This window comes from Phyllobates terribilis, unplaced genomic scaffold, assembly GCF_046119375.1.
Source record: "Phyllobates terribilis strain yellow unplaced genomic scaffold, ASM4611937v1 Scaffold_5__5_contigs__length_657084704, whole genome shotgun sequence".
NCBI lineage: Eukaryota > Metazoa > Chordata > Amphibia > Anura > Dendrobatidae > Phyllobates > Phyllobates terribilis.
Window position 1 is genome coordinate 92,683,519 of NW_027362765.1, and position 13,828 is coordinate 92,697,346.

Consider the following 13,828-nt stretch of genomic DNA (forward strand, 5'->3'; position numbering starts at 1 on the left):
ACAATTTATAACAGACAGAATAGAGCTTCACACATAGATTAGATAGATAGAAACATGTCAGTCACATATATATGAAGTACTGTGACAGTGTTGCTTACTGTACTTGTCATTTACTGCAAAGAATTTATTAAAAAAAATAATAGTGTTTTCATGCACCGTCTCTTTAAAAAAGCCGGCCGGCAATTCAGCATCTGTACCCGACAATTTAGAATAGAAGGAATAGAGAATCATACATAGATTAGATAGATAGAAACATGTCAGTCACATATATATGAAGTACAGTGACAGTGTTGCTTACTGTACTTGTCATTTAGTGTAAAGGATTTATTAAAAAATATAATAGTGTTTTCGTGCACCGTCTCTTTAAAAAAGCCGCCGGCAATTCAGCAGCGGTACCCGACAATTTATAACAGACAGAATAGAGCTTCACACATAGATTAGATAGATATAAACATGTCAGTCACATATATATGAAGTACTGTGACAGTGTTGCTTACTGTACTTGTCATTTACTGCAAAGGATTTATTAAAAAAAATAATAGTGTTTTCATGCACCGTCTCTTTAAAAAAGCCGGCCGGCAATTCAGCATCTGTACCCGACAATTTATAACAGACAGAATAGAGCTTCACACATAGATTAGATAGATAGAAACATGTCAGTCACATATATAATAAGTACAGTGACAGTGTTGGTTACTGTACTTGTCATTTAGTATTAAAATAAAGGATTTATTATTAAAAAAAATTGGCGTGGGGTTCCCCGTAATTTTAGTCTCTAGCGGAGGTTAAGCAGACAGCTGGGGCAGATGTTTGAAGCCTGGGAAGGGGGTAATACCCACGGCGCTTCCCAGGCTACTAATATCAGCCTCCAGCTGAATACCTAGCCTTTACTAGCTATTAAAATGGAGGACCCCCCCCAAAAAAATGACGTGGGGTCCCCCCTAATTTAATAGCTAGCAAAGGCTAGGCAGACAGCTGGGGGCTGATATTAATAGCCCAGGAAGGGAGCCATGAATATTGGCCCCCTCCCAGGCTAGAAACACCAGCCGTCAGCCGCCCCAGAAATGGCGCATCCATAGGATGCGCCAATTCTGGCACTTAGCCTCGCTCTTCCACGCTGCCCTGGTGCGGTGGCAGGGGGTAATAGGGTTGGGGTTGATGTCAGCTTATAATGCCAGCTGACATCAAGCCCAGGTTGGTAATGGAGAGGCGTCTATAAGACACCCCCATTACTAACCCCATAGTCAAAGTTAAAAAAAAACACAAACACCCAGAATAAAGTCCTTTAATTGAAATAAAGACACAATTCTTTATTGTTCTAAATTAAACCATACTTACCATCACGCCCATTCCAGCTGAAGCCAACGATCTCCTGCAATAAAAGAAAAATAATAAAGCAACCTCATCCTTACCTTTCCATGGTTCCCAGGACAGCTCCAGCTCTGCTACATCGAGATAACAGGCTGGACCGCAGCAGAACGCTGCCATCCAGCTTGCCATGCCGCACACACTGAGAAGCGCAGGCATGCTTGCGCTCCTCAGTGTCTGACTGTGACGGCATCCAGATGAGCCGACAATGAACTCGGCTCACCTCATGTACGTCACTGACAGCGTGGGAAAATTCTCCTGCACTCAGCGCTTCAGCGTGAGAATTTTCCCACGCTGTCAGTGACGTGCATGAGGTGCGCCGAGTTCATTGGACATGACCTCGGCTCATCTGGATGCCGTCACAGCGAGACACTGAGTAGCGCAAGCAAGCCTGCGCTTCTCAGTGTCTGTGGGATGACAGGCTGGATGGCAGCGTTCTGCTGCGGTCCAGCCTGTTATCTCGATGTAGCAGAGCTGAAGCTGTCGTGGGAACCATGGAAAGGTAAGGATGAGGTTGCTTTATTATTTTTCTTTTATTGCAGGAGATCGTTGGCTTCAGCTGGAATGGGCGTGACGGTAAGTATGGTTTAATTTAGAACAATAAAGGAATGTGTCTTTATTTCAATTAAAGGACTTTATTCTGGGTGTTTGTGTTTTCTTTTAACTTTGACTATGGGGTTAGTAATGGGGGTGTCTTATAGACGCCTCTCCATTACTAACCTGGGCTTGATGTCAGCTGGCATTATAAGCTGACATCAACCCCAACCCTATTACCCCCTGCCACCGCACCAGGGCAGCGTGGAAGAGCGAGGCTAAGTGCCAGAATTGGCGCATCCTATGGATGCGCCATTTCTGGGGCGGCTGACGGCTGGTGTTTCTAGCCTGGGAGGGGGCCAATATTCATGGCTCCCTTCCTGGGCTATTAATATCAGCCCCCAGCTGTCTGCCTAGCCTTTGCTAGCTATTAAATTAGGGGGGACCCCACGTCAATTTTTTGGGGGGGGTCCTCCATTTTAATAGCTAGTAAAGGCTAGGTATTCAGCTGGGGGCTGATATTAGTAGCCTGGGAAGCTCCGTGGGTATTACCCCCTTCCCAGGCTTCAAACATCTGCCCCAGCTGTCTGCTTAACCTCCGCTAGAGACTAAAATTACGGGGAACCCCACGCCAATTTTTTTTTAATAATAAATCCTTTATTTTAATACTAAATGACAAGTACAGTAACCAACACTGTCACTGTACTTATTATATATGTGACTGACATGTTTCTATCTATCTAATCTATGTGTGAAGCTCTATTCTGTCTGTTATAAATTGTCGGGTACAGATGCTGAATTGCTGGCCGGCTTTTTTAAAGAGACGGTGCATGAAAACACTATTATTTTTTTTAATAAATCCTTTGCAGTAAATGACAAGTACAGTAAGCAACACTGTCACAGTACTTCATATATATGTGACTGACATGTTTCTATCTATCTAATCTATGTGTGAAGCTCTATTCTGTCTGTTATAAATTGTCGGGTACCGCTGCTGAATTGCCGGCTGGCTTTTTTAAAGAGACGGTGCACGAAAACACTATTATATTTTTTAATAAATCCTTTACACTAAATGACAAGTACAGTAAGCAACACTGTCACTGTACTTCATATATATGTGGCTGACATGTTTCTATCTATCTAATCTATGTGTGATTCTCTATTCCTTCTATTCTAAATTGTCGGGTACAGATGCTGAATTGCCAGCCGGCTTTTTTAAAGAGACGGTGCATGAAAACACTATTATTTTTTTTGATAAATCCTTTACACTAAATGACAAGTACAGTAAGCAACACTGTCACTGTGCTTCTTATATGTGTGACTGACATGTTTCTATCTATCTAATCTATGTGTGATTCTCTATTCTTTCGGTTCTAAATTGTCGGGTACCGGTGTATGCCGCTGCTGAATTGCCGGCTTTTCATGTTTCACTGTTGGCACTGTTCCCATCGATTTGGGCAATCACTGTAATGCCACAACCACCATGGCTGTGGCATTACAGTGAGTGGCAGACAATCCCTGCATGATTGGTGCTCTAAATAGCGCCAGACATGCAGGACACGCTTTTGGTGCACGAACAGTTATCGAACATAACCTCGAACAGCCGAATTTTTTGCAAATCGTTCGGGTTCGTCGAACAACTCGAACACCACCCAAAACAGCTCGAATTTGAGATTGGCGAACAGTTCTAGTCGAACACCGCTCATCTCTAGTCAGGAGCCCTTAAGCATGCAACACTTCCTGCCCAGACCTGGGAGGGGAGGAATCTGCCCTTATAAACTGGGTCTGGGGCGGGATTAGTGAGTTCAGTCAGAGCCTGGAGACAGTTCCAGACACAGGGAGAGTTACAGCAGGAGCTCTGTAGGAGCAGTAGCTGAAGACCAGGGGCTGGAGCTGAGCAGAGCTCGCCCAGGCAGAAGAAACCAAGTACCGGACACCGGAGTCCGAGGTTGTGGGGACTGATATCCACCCAGCAGCAGAAGCCAGCCGGCAGGGGATTCCCGGTCCCCTGGCCATAGAAGCCCAGAGGCTCAGTCACAAGGAAGGGACCAGCACTGCCATCCAGGAGCGGAGGCTAACAGAAGGCCCCAAGTCACCAGCCATACGGGTGAGCACCACACGGTATACTCAGGGACGTGGGCTACTTCCACTCGCTTACAGCAAGGTAGCCAGAAAGAGTGCAGATAGACGGGGAGGCCTACAACTCCACCTGGCCAGGGGAACTCCTGTTTGCTCGCAGACTGACCAGGCCCCTTATGTTAGCCAGTACTCCCGGGAGGTTCTGCCTTAATATCACCAGTAAAGACCCTGAACTGCACTGCAAAGACTCTGAGTCGTTCCTGCTTCATCGCCGCACCAGCACTACTAGTGCTGGGACTCCTGTGCACTATCACCCTCACCATCAACTACACAGCCCTGGGGCTCCACTCTTCCCATGGGGAGTCACACTACCTCAGCTGCACACACCATCAGCCCCAGCGGTCTGCCTTGCAACCCCCAGAGACCCGGCTCCGGGTATCCCACACACGTCCACACTAGGCCCAGGGGGCGAGTCAGCTTTGGCGTAATCGGCAGGATTAACCTAAAACCCCCACAAAATACCGTCATCGGCCTGACCACCCTGAGCCACGGGACCGGGTCGCCGCCACGGATTCTACAACCCCCAGAGACCCGGCTCCGGGTATCCCACACACGTCCACACTAGGCCCAGGGGGCGAGTCAGCTTTGGCGTAGTTGGCAGGATTTCATGCCCGCAACCACCGGGTACTGCGCGCCTTCAAAAGACTGTCATACCTGCCGTGGTGAAGGTCCCCGCCATCCGGAGCCGTTTCCCGCCATCTTCAAAAGTTTCCTGCTATCTTCAAAAGCTTCCCGCCATCCGCAGTCGTTTTCCCGCCATCGGACGCCATCTTCGGGACGCCACGCAGGAAGAAGAGGGGCGTGGACGCCAAAAAGCGCGCGAGACCCGAAGCTCCGCCTCAAGCATCGACGCTGCGCAAGGTCCTGGAAGGGAGAGAGAGCGATGCTGACGTCACCAGAGCGCGACGCAAGGTCCTCCACCCTGACGATCGTCTGCGGAGCTGCGGCCTACGGAGAAGAAACCACAGAAGGTAGGCCACACTTAACTAGGGGGGAGGAAGATAATGGACACGGAGGGACCCTCTACCACCAGCGCGGCCGCTGCCGCAGTAATGCCATTTACAATGCCCTATATCCCCGGAGCGGCCTGGCTGCCCCAGTACTCAGGGGAGTCGCATACCCTAAGCGACTTTAAAGAGAGACTGTACAGCCTGTTTAAGGTATACCCCCTGACAGAAGGACAAAAAGTGAGCATATTGGTAGGCCAGCTAACCGGGGCAGCCCAACGTGAAGTAAAGTCCTGGTCAGTCAGGGACAAGGAGACTGTAAAAGAAATCTTAACCCGTCTGAGGGACACCTTTGATACCCGCACCTCAGCAGAGATCAAAATGAAATTCTATGGGTGCAAGCAGCGGGCCCAAGACAGTATAAGAGACTATGCTTTGAATTTGCAAGAGGCCCTGGGAGCCATTTAACAGGCAGACCCTGACAGTGTGCGGAATGCAGATGAACTGTTAACTGAGCAATTCATTGAGGGTCTCCAGTCCAAAGCCCACCGAACCCAGTTACGTGCAATGGCCTTGCAGAACCCTGGTTTAGACTTTGCAAAGTTCAAAGACAGGGCCATCCGGGAGCTCCGAGAACCGGCACCGGGTAGCGCTGTAACCCACCGGCGCCCTGCTATTACCTATCATCAGGAGGCGGCGCCCTTGTCTGCAGAGCCTATAGGAGCTGGTGCGCAGGCTTTGGATAACAACCCGGCTACAGACCTGCACCATCAGGTCCAAGAGATAACCAAAAGCGTAGCCGCGCTAACCAGAACTGTGCAGTCTTTACAGGTTTCCCCTCCAGGGAAGATCCAGCTGGCATCCGGACCGGAGGACGTCCCGTGGCGCCGACAGAGGAGGATCCCAAAGTCCAGAGGAAGACCCAGCGACAGATACAACGAGGACGGACAACCCATCTGCCGCCGCTGCAATCAACCCGGACACATGGCAAGGTACTGTCATTTAAACGGGCACAACCTGGGGTAGAGGGCCAACCCCCAGGCATAAGATCATCAGGCCCATCGAACTGGCGTGATAAATACGTAGGGGGACGTCCGGTCTTGCCTGTGGTACTGGATGGCATTCCTATGAGTGCCCTACTGGACACTGGGTCACAAGTGACTACCATCCCGTACGTGCTCTTTAAGCGGTACTGGAATGACTCGGACATAACAAGCTACCCAGATGATGACCTGAGTATCATCGCCAGCAATGGTCAGCCCGTGCCGCAGGTGGGATTCAAGGAGGTGACCATTAAGGTCGGTAAAGTCGAACTGGCGGCACAAGGACTGATTATTGTGGACATAGACCGTCATGAGAGCCACCCTAGAATAACCTTGGGAACTAACGTGATTGAAAATTGTCTTGCAGAGGTGATTCTCATTTTACAGCAGGTTGCCAAGAACGCCAGTTCCAGCCAGCAGCATGTCCTCCAAAAAGAGATCCGGGCACTGATTAAACGGCAACAGGTGGAACTATCTGGTGGTGAGATAGGTAGCGTCAGAATGTGTGACCCGTTCCCTATTGCCATGCCCCTGAAAAGTGAGATGATGATCTGGTGCAGGGCAGCTATTGGTCTAAGAGGTAGAGACTACCAAGCAATGGTAGAGCCCGTCTACTCAGACAGTAGGCCCACCATTTTGACAGCACGGGGAGTGGTCGATGTACGCCATGGGAGGGTGCCCGTCCGCATCATAAATATCGGGGAGAGAGAAGTAAACCTGCCCCGGTATGCCACGCTAGCCAAATTGTTCACCATAAACCAAAATTCTGTAAGGGCCGTGGAACCCTTGCCTCCATCTCAACCAGAGGAAGGTAACGGCTCTAAGAAACAAATGGAGGACTGGTGTCAGCAACTGCATTTGGGTACTGACTCCACTCCCTCACACCAAAAACAGGGAGTCTACCGGGTGGTTCAGGAGTACGAAAGAGTCTTTAGTAAACACCCGCTAGACTTTAGGCGAGTAAAGGGGGTAGAACATCACATCCCCACAGGAGACCATCCGCCCATAAAGGAAAGATACCGACCTGTACCCCCTGCACACTATCAGCATACAAAAGGGATGTTGCGGGACATGAAGGAGGCTGGGGTAATCAGGGACAGCTGTAGCCCCTGGGCAGCTCCACTAGTTCTAGTGAAAAAGAAGGACAACACCATGAGAATGTGTGTAGACTACAGAAAGGTCAACCGTATCACACACAAAGATGCGTACCCGTTACCCAGGATAGAAGAATCTTTAGCTGCATTAAAATCTGCTAACTTCTTCTCCACTTTGGATCTTACTAGCGGGTACTGGCAGGTTCCTGTAGCAGAGACAGACAAGGAGAAGACTGCATTCACCACCCCGATGGGCCTCAGCGAATTCAACTGTATGCCGTTCGGGCTCTGCAACGCACCAGGAACCTTCCAACGGTTGATGGAATGCTGTCTGGGACACCGGAATTTCGAGACGGTCCTGTTATACCTGGACGATGTCATTGTCTATTCCAAAACCTACGAGGACAATCTGAAACACCTGGCAGAAGTGTTTGACGCCCTGGCAAGCTACGGCCTCAAGGTGAAACCCTCCAAGTGTCACCTGCTGAAACCAAAGGTGCAGTACCTGGGACACGTGGTGAGTGCTGACGGAGTGGCTCCCGACCCCGATAAGATCACCGTGATTAAAGACTGGCCAAGACCCTCCAGCATAAAGGAAGTGCGGCAGTTTCTCAGGTTGGTAGGCTACTACCGAAGATTCATTCCCGGTTTCACCAAAATGGCAGCTCCTATGCAGGACCTCCTGATAGGCCAATCCAGGAAGGCCAAAAACCAGAAGCCGCCCTTCAGATGGGAAAAGCTGGAAGAAGAGTCCTTCCGCCAGCTGAAGATGGCCCTCACAGGGGGATGAAATCCTGGCGTACCCTGACTACAGCCAGCCCTTTATCCTCCACACGGACGCGAGCAACATCGGGCTAGGAGCCGTACTGTCCCAGATCCAGCAGGGGAAAGAACGGGTAATTGCTTACGCCAGCCGAAAACTACAGCCCACAGAGAGAAACCCTGAGAATTATAGCTCATTCAAGCTAGAGTTCCTGGCAGTGGTGTGGGCAGTGACCGAACGTTTCAAGCATTACCTTGCCTCTTCCAAGTTCACCGTGTACACGGATAACAACCCGTTGACACACCTGGACACTGCAAGACTTGGTGCCCTGGAGCAGAGATGGATGGCCCGCCTGTCCAACTATGAATTCACCATCAAATACCGGGCGGGACGCTCAAATGCCAACGCGGATGCCCTGTCCAGAATGCCAAACTTACCGGACGTAGGGGAAGATCCAGAAGAACTGGAAGAAGTCGAACTCCCTGCGTTCCACCGTCATGGGATTACCCTGTATTCCCACCGTGTGAGGGACAGGCGCTCTGCCACGTTCAATCCCTTACCCCACTACAGCTGGGCGGAGACACAAGACAGTGATCCCACAGTCCGTCTGGTGAAGGAAATGCTGACACAGGCTGATGCCCGTCTTGACCCAGACGCTCCGGAGGAGACCAAGCAACTGTGGAAGGAGAAAAGCAGGCTGTTTCTTTACAAGGAGAAGCTGTGCCGGAGAATGGTCAACTCTAGAACACATGAGCTGACCTGGCAGGTAGTGGTCCCAAGACGAGACGCGGCTATGGTTCTGGAGGCGTACCACGACGGAGCAGGACACTTCGGATGGAAAAAGCTGGAGTTCTTGTTGCGTGAACGGTTCTACTGGGTAGGCATGAGAGGAGCCATCGAGAGGTGGTGCAAAGACTGTGGCCCGTGCAACCTAAGAAGAAAGGACCGTGCCAGCCAGAAGAGTCCCCTGCAGCCCATCATCACCAGTCAGCCACTGGAACTGGTAGCCCTGGACCATGTGAAACTGGCTCCAAGCAAATCTGGGTACGTCTACGCCCTCACCATCGTAGATCACTACTCCCGGTTTCTAGTGGTGGTCCCTGTTAAGGACTTAATGGCCCAAACAGCAGCCAGGGCATTCCAGCTGCACTTCTGCCGTCCACACGGGTACCCGCAGCAAGTGCTGACGGACCAAGGACCAGCCTTCGAAGCGGAGGTCTTCCAGGAGTTCTGCAATCTGTATGGCTGCAGGAAGATAAGAACAAGCCCTATCACCCTCAGACCAACGGACTATGTGAGAAAACGAACCAGGTGGTGATAGACTTGCTAAAAATGTTGCCCCTGGAGGAACGCAGTCTGTGGCCTGAAAAACTGCCCGATTTGGTGGACTTGTACAATCACATCCCCGCAGGCTCCACCAACTTACCTAATGAGAGCAAGACCTGGTAAGCTGCCTATTAACCTGGATATGGGAGTCCTGACACCTGAGGACACCTCACCAGAGGCAGACTGGGATACAGAACGGCAGCAGCAGTATCGGAAAGTACAGGAAAGCGTCGAGCGAAGTCTGTCTCAAGCAAGAGAAAGGCAAGAGAAGGCTTATAACCAGTATGCTCCCGCTGTTCCCCTGGTACCTGGAGAGCAGGTCTTGAAGAGAAAGAGACGGCTCCACAAGTTGGATGACCAGTGGGAGAAGGACCCGTACACCGTACTGCCCTCAAGTCATGAGAACCCAAAAGTATGTATCATCAGTAAGGATGGAGGAGAGACCACAGCCATTGTCTCCAAAGACCACCTGAAGAAGTGTCCCGAGCAGCTGCAAAGCCCTGAAGAAGATCAAGAAAACCCTCAACCCACAGAGGAAAGGAAAGAAATGATCAGTACCGTACTCGGAGACTTTCCCCGGTCCTGGACTCAAATCAACAACGCAGTCGTGGTACCCGTCCTCACCTTTCTCCAGCCAGCCCCTCAAGGGCCTACAGAAGAACAGGTAGTGTCAGAAGAGCAGCCGGCCCAGGAGGCAGAAGAATCCATACCAGCAGCCCAGGAGAATCAACCCTCTGCTAGTAGTGAGCCTGCCGTGCCCCTAGTAAGCCAAAGAGTACGCAGAAAGCTGCCAGACCTACTCGTAACACCTCCTACACCCTGTAGTGCAGAACCAGATAGTGGGTTAAGTAGGTCCACCAGGAGCACTAGAGGACAGATGCCCGCTCGCTGGAGAATCTAAAATGTAATCTGTAAATTGCAAATGTTGAAAAAGGTTTATGTTTTTGTTACCTGGTTACTAATTATGTTTCTCTAGTTACCCTGCAGGTTTATTTGGACTGACAGGTTATGGACGCTGAATAACCGGAACTACATTGTAGATAGTTGCACCTTGGTGCCTCTTGCGAAGATGGCCGCGGAAGAGAAAACCTGTCTGGCGTGGCCTCCTTGTGGCCCAAAGTAGCTAGCTTCAGCCTTGCAGCCACGCCCAGGGCCAATGCTTGGGGTTTGCTTTGGACAGGTCCCCTACTCTGTGCCAAGACTTCACCTTGTTGGGTGATATGGATACCCGGTTACGGACACGCCGTGACCTCTAAAGACTAAAGCTTCTTGTATATACGTTGTTGTATTAATGTTATACCCTGTATTTGTGTTTTCTTAAAAATGTGTTTAGTCCCGGAGTACTAAAATTTACTAGGGGGGAATGTGGCACCCCAGGGATCTGGTTACCACAGTGATAGAAATATTACGTCTGAGAGCAAGTGGGAGGTTTCTCTGGTCAGGAGCCCTTAAGCAAGCAACACTTCCTGCCCAGACCTGGGAGGGGAGGAATCTGCCCTTATAAACTGGGTCTGGGGCGGGATTAGTCAGTCAGAGCCTGGGAGTCAGAGCCTGGGAGTCAGAGCCTGGGAGTCAGAGCCTGGGAGTCAGAGCCTGGAGACAGTTCCAGACACAGGGAGAGTTACAGCAGGAGCTCTGTAGGAGCAGTAGCTGAAGACCAGGGGCTGGAAGCTAAGCAGAGATATAGCTCGTCCAGGCAGAAGAATCTAGGAACCGGATACAGGAGTCCGAGGCTGTGGGGACTGATATCCACCCAGCAGCAAAAGCCAGCCGGCAGGGGATTCCAGGTCCTCTGGCCATAGAAGCCCGGAGGCTCAGTCACAAGGAAGGGACCAGCACCGCCATCCAGGAGCGGAGGCTAACAGAAGGCCCCAAGTCACCAGCCATACGGGTGAGCACCACACGGTATACTCAGGGACGTGGGCTACTTCTACCTGCTTACAGCAAGGTAGCCAGAAAGAGTGCAGATAGACGGGGAGGCCTACAACTCCACCTGGCCAGGGGAACTCCTGTTTGCTCGCAGACTGACCAGGCCCCTTATGTTAGCCAGTACTCCCGGGAGGGTCTGCCTTAATATCACCAGTAAAGACCCTGAACTGCACTGCAAAGACTCTGAGTCGTTCCTGCTTCATCGCCGCACCAGCACTCCTAGTGCTGGGACTCCCGTGCACTATCACCCTCACCATCAACTACACTGCCCTGGGGCTCCACTCTTCCCGTGGGGAGTCACACTACCTCAGCTGCACACACCATCAGCCCCAGCGGTCAGCCTTGCAGCGGCGGTCCGCGCTGACCACAATCCACGGGTGGCGTAGTCGGACAATTAACCTAAAACCCCCACAAAATACCGCCATCGGCCTGACCACCCTGAGCCACGGGACCGGGTTGCCGCCACGGATTCTACAACCCCCAGAGACCCGGCTCCGGGTATCCCACACACGTCCACACTAGGCCCAGGGGGCGAGTCACTATGGTTGTTTAAAACTTGTGAACAGGCACTGGACAAAATTTTTGGGTAAGGCAACAATTTATAAATGAAGTGATTTGATGATTGTTTATTTATCACATGAGACCAAGCTATCTAAAAGTACAGGGACGATTTAAAGGAACACGCCATCTCATCCATCCAATACTTAATGCAATGGTAGAACAGCAATACTGTATGGCTGAATACACTGCTGCATGACTGGGGAGCTACCAAAACATACGGTAAGGCTTTATCTTTATCTCAGAATCCAGGTAGGTTAAGTACTTGGCTATGCTTCCTATAATACGCATTGTTTAATACCCAGCAGTGCTATTAGTATTGTTCAGACAACTTTCATTTAATACCAGCAGCTCCCCACAGTTTATGCTGCTCAGTCCTTACAGGAATGAGATTGTTAGGTTTCTACAATAGAAATAAAACTACCAAAAAACAAACCTAAAAACAAAACTGTTGACTAATCTTTTACTTATTGGGTGAAAACAACAAGTTCTGAGTTTTCTGTCCACATTTCATCATTGTACTAAAAAGCGCAAGAAGTGAAAGGTGATGATCCCTTGCTGGCAGAGCACTAAGAACCAATTACAGAGAATCTCAGGGACAAAAACTAGAGTTTCTTTTTGCAGTTTTTCATTACTAGCTCTTTATATCTCCCGAATAAATCATTTTTTTTCTCCCCATACCTCTTTTCCAAAGCAGTAGCTAAATTATTTAAAATGTAAACTTGCAACATGGTTCATGGCTGGATCTGTAGGATATTTTTATGTAACCTAGTATCCGGTTCTTCTGGATGGACAATACTTAATTTAGCGTTCCTAGTCTTGTCTCATGTCTATCTATTAGTTCATCTTTGGTATTTAGATTTTCTTATTTTCTTCTTGCTTGTTATTTTGTGGTCATGAAACTGTTCTCATGGCATGAAAGTTTATCGATACCCCTTAAATTAAGCAACGGATTACATTTTAATTCACACGGGGTGAACACTAGTCAGGCCCCACTGTAACTAAAGACAACAAGGTAAACAAACAAAGGAGATATACTTAGCTTGAGAAGACACGAGAGAGATAACGCCAACTGTCTTCCAAGGGAACTCCAAGAAGAAACTAGCCAACTACTAGTACTCCATAGAACTATCACCGGCGACTCTCTGGAGATACTTAAGAGTTTTTATCTACCAAGCAAGGGTGTGTCAATTAGCAGCAGAAGGTGGAGGTCGCTGTTGGGTACTAAAGGAAGAAGGATCCTGTCTGCAATGTCAAGCGCAGTGATTTTCTACAGCTGGATCCGGAGAAACTGTCACACTTGATACACCCATGACACATACATGCAATTATTTTACAGGAATTCAGGTAAATCCTCTAAAAAATATATTACCAAAGTTTTATAACTTTCCAAGCTGGACAAAATTCTATAAAAAATATACAAGATTAGTTAGTCCAGAGGACTCCTTTAAATTGGAGAACGTCTTTACCCTTTTAAAGCAGACATTTCTCGTTGCTTACCTACACGTACATGCAAACACAGGTACCCCGAAGATGTCACAAATGACAAACTCTGCTCTGCCACACCATTCCTTCATATCCTATATATTGAAAGCAATCGCTAACAAATTTACAGAAATCAGATTCCCCGAGCAGAAGGAAAAAACATGGGCATATGCTTTAATGTCATAATGAATAAAACATACAACGCTGGGTAAATGACAACTCAAAAGAAGTAAACAAATTTAGCAAATCTGAATAAAGATGTATGAAAAGAAGAAGAGAAAATGTACATCTCTGGAAATTGCTCCCACCTAATCCATCATGCTGTAATATCCAGTAGGAGGATGACTGTACCCATTGTATGTAGACACAGCCACCAGTAACCATCGCCGCACACTGGTATCACACGCTATATCTGCACATCCTCGCTTCTGGGCAACGCTCCACATACGTGTAGGCTGCTGGCACCCGCATGCTCGAATATCACCTGACATGTACAGCTGGGATCCTGCCCGTGTTTCTACGGACGCCCACACACCAGTCCGTGCCAGTACTGCCAGGTGTTAATGGCAGCAGTAAAAGATCAACTCGAAAAAATGTCCCAAATGGGAGGCAGAAGATTATTTTCCAACCATGTGTCGCTGC

The 13,828-nt window shown here is 49.2% G+C and overlaps 1 protein-coding gene across 2 annotated transcripts in view; it reads right to left on the reverse strand.

The window, feature by feature from the left end:
* SLC39A11 (solute carrier family 39 member 11) overlaps positions 1-13,828 on the reverse strand; it is a 444,394-nt gene that overhangs the window by 149,753 nt on the left and 280,813 nt on the right. The gene's annotated exons all lie outside the window — the stretch shown is intronic.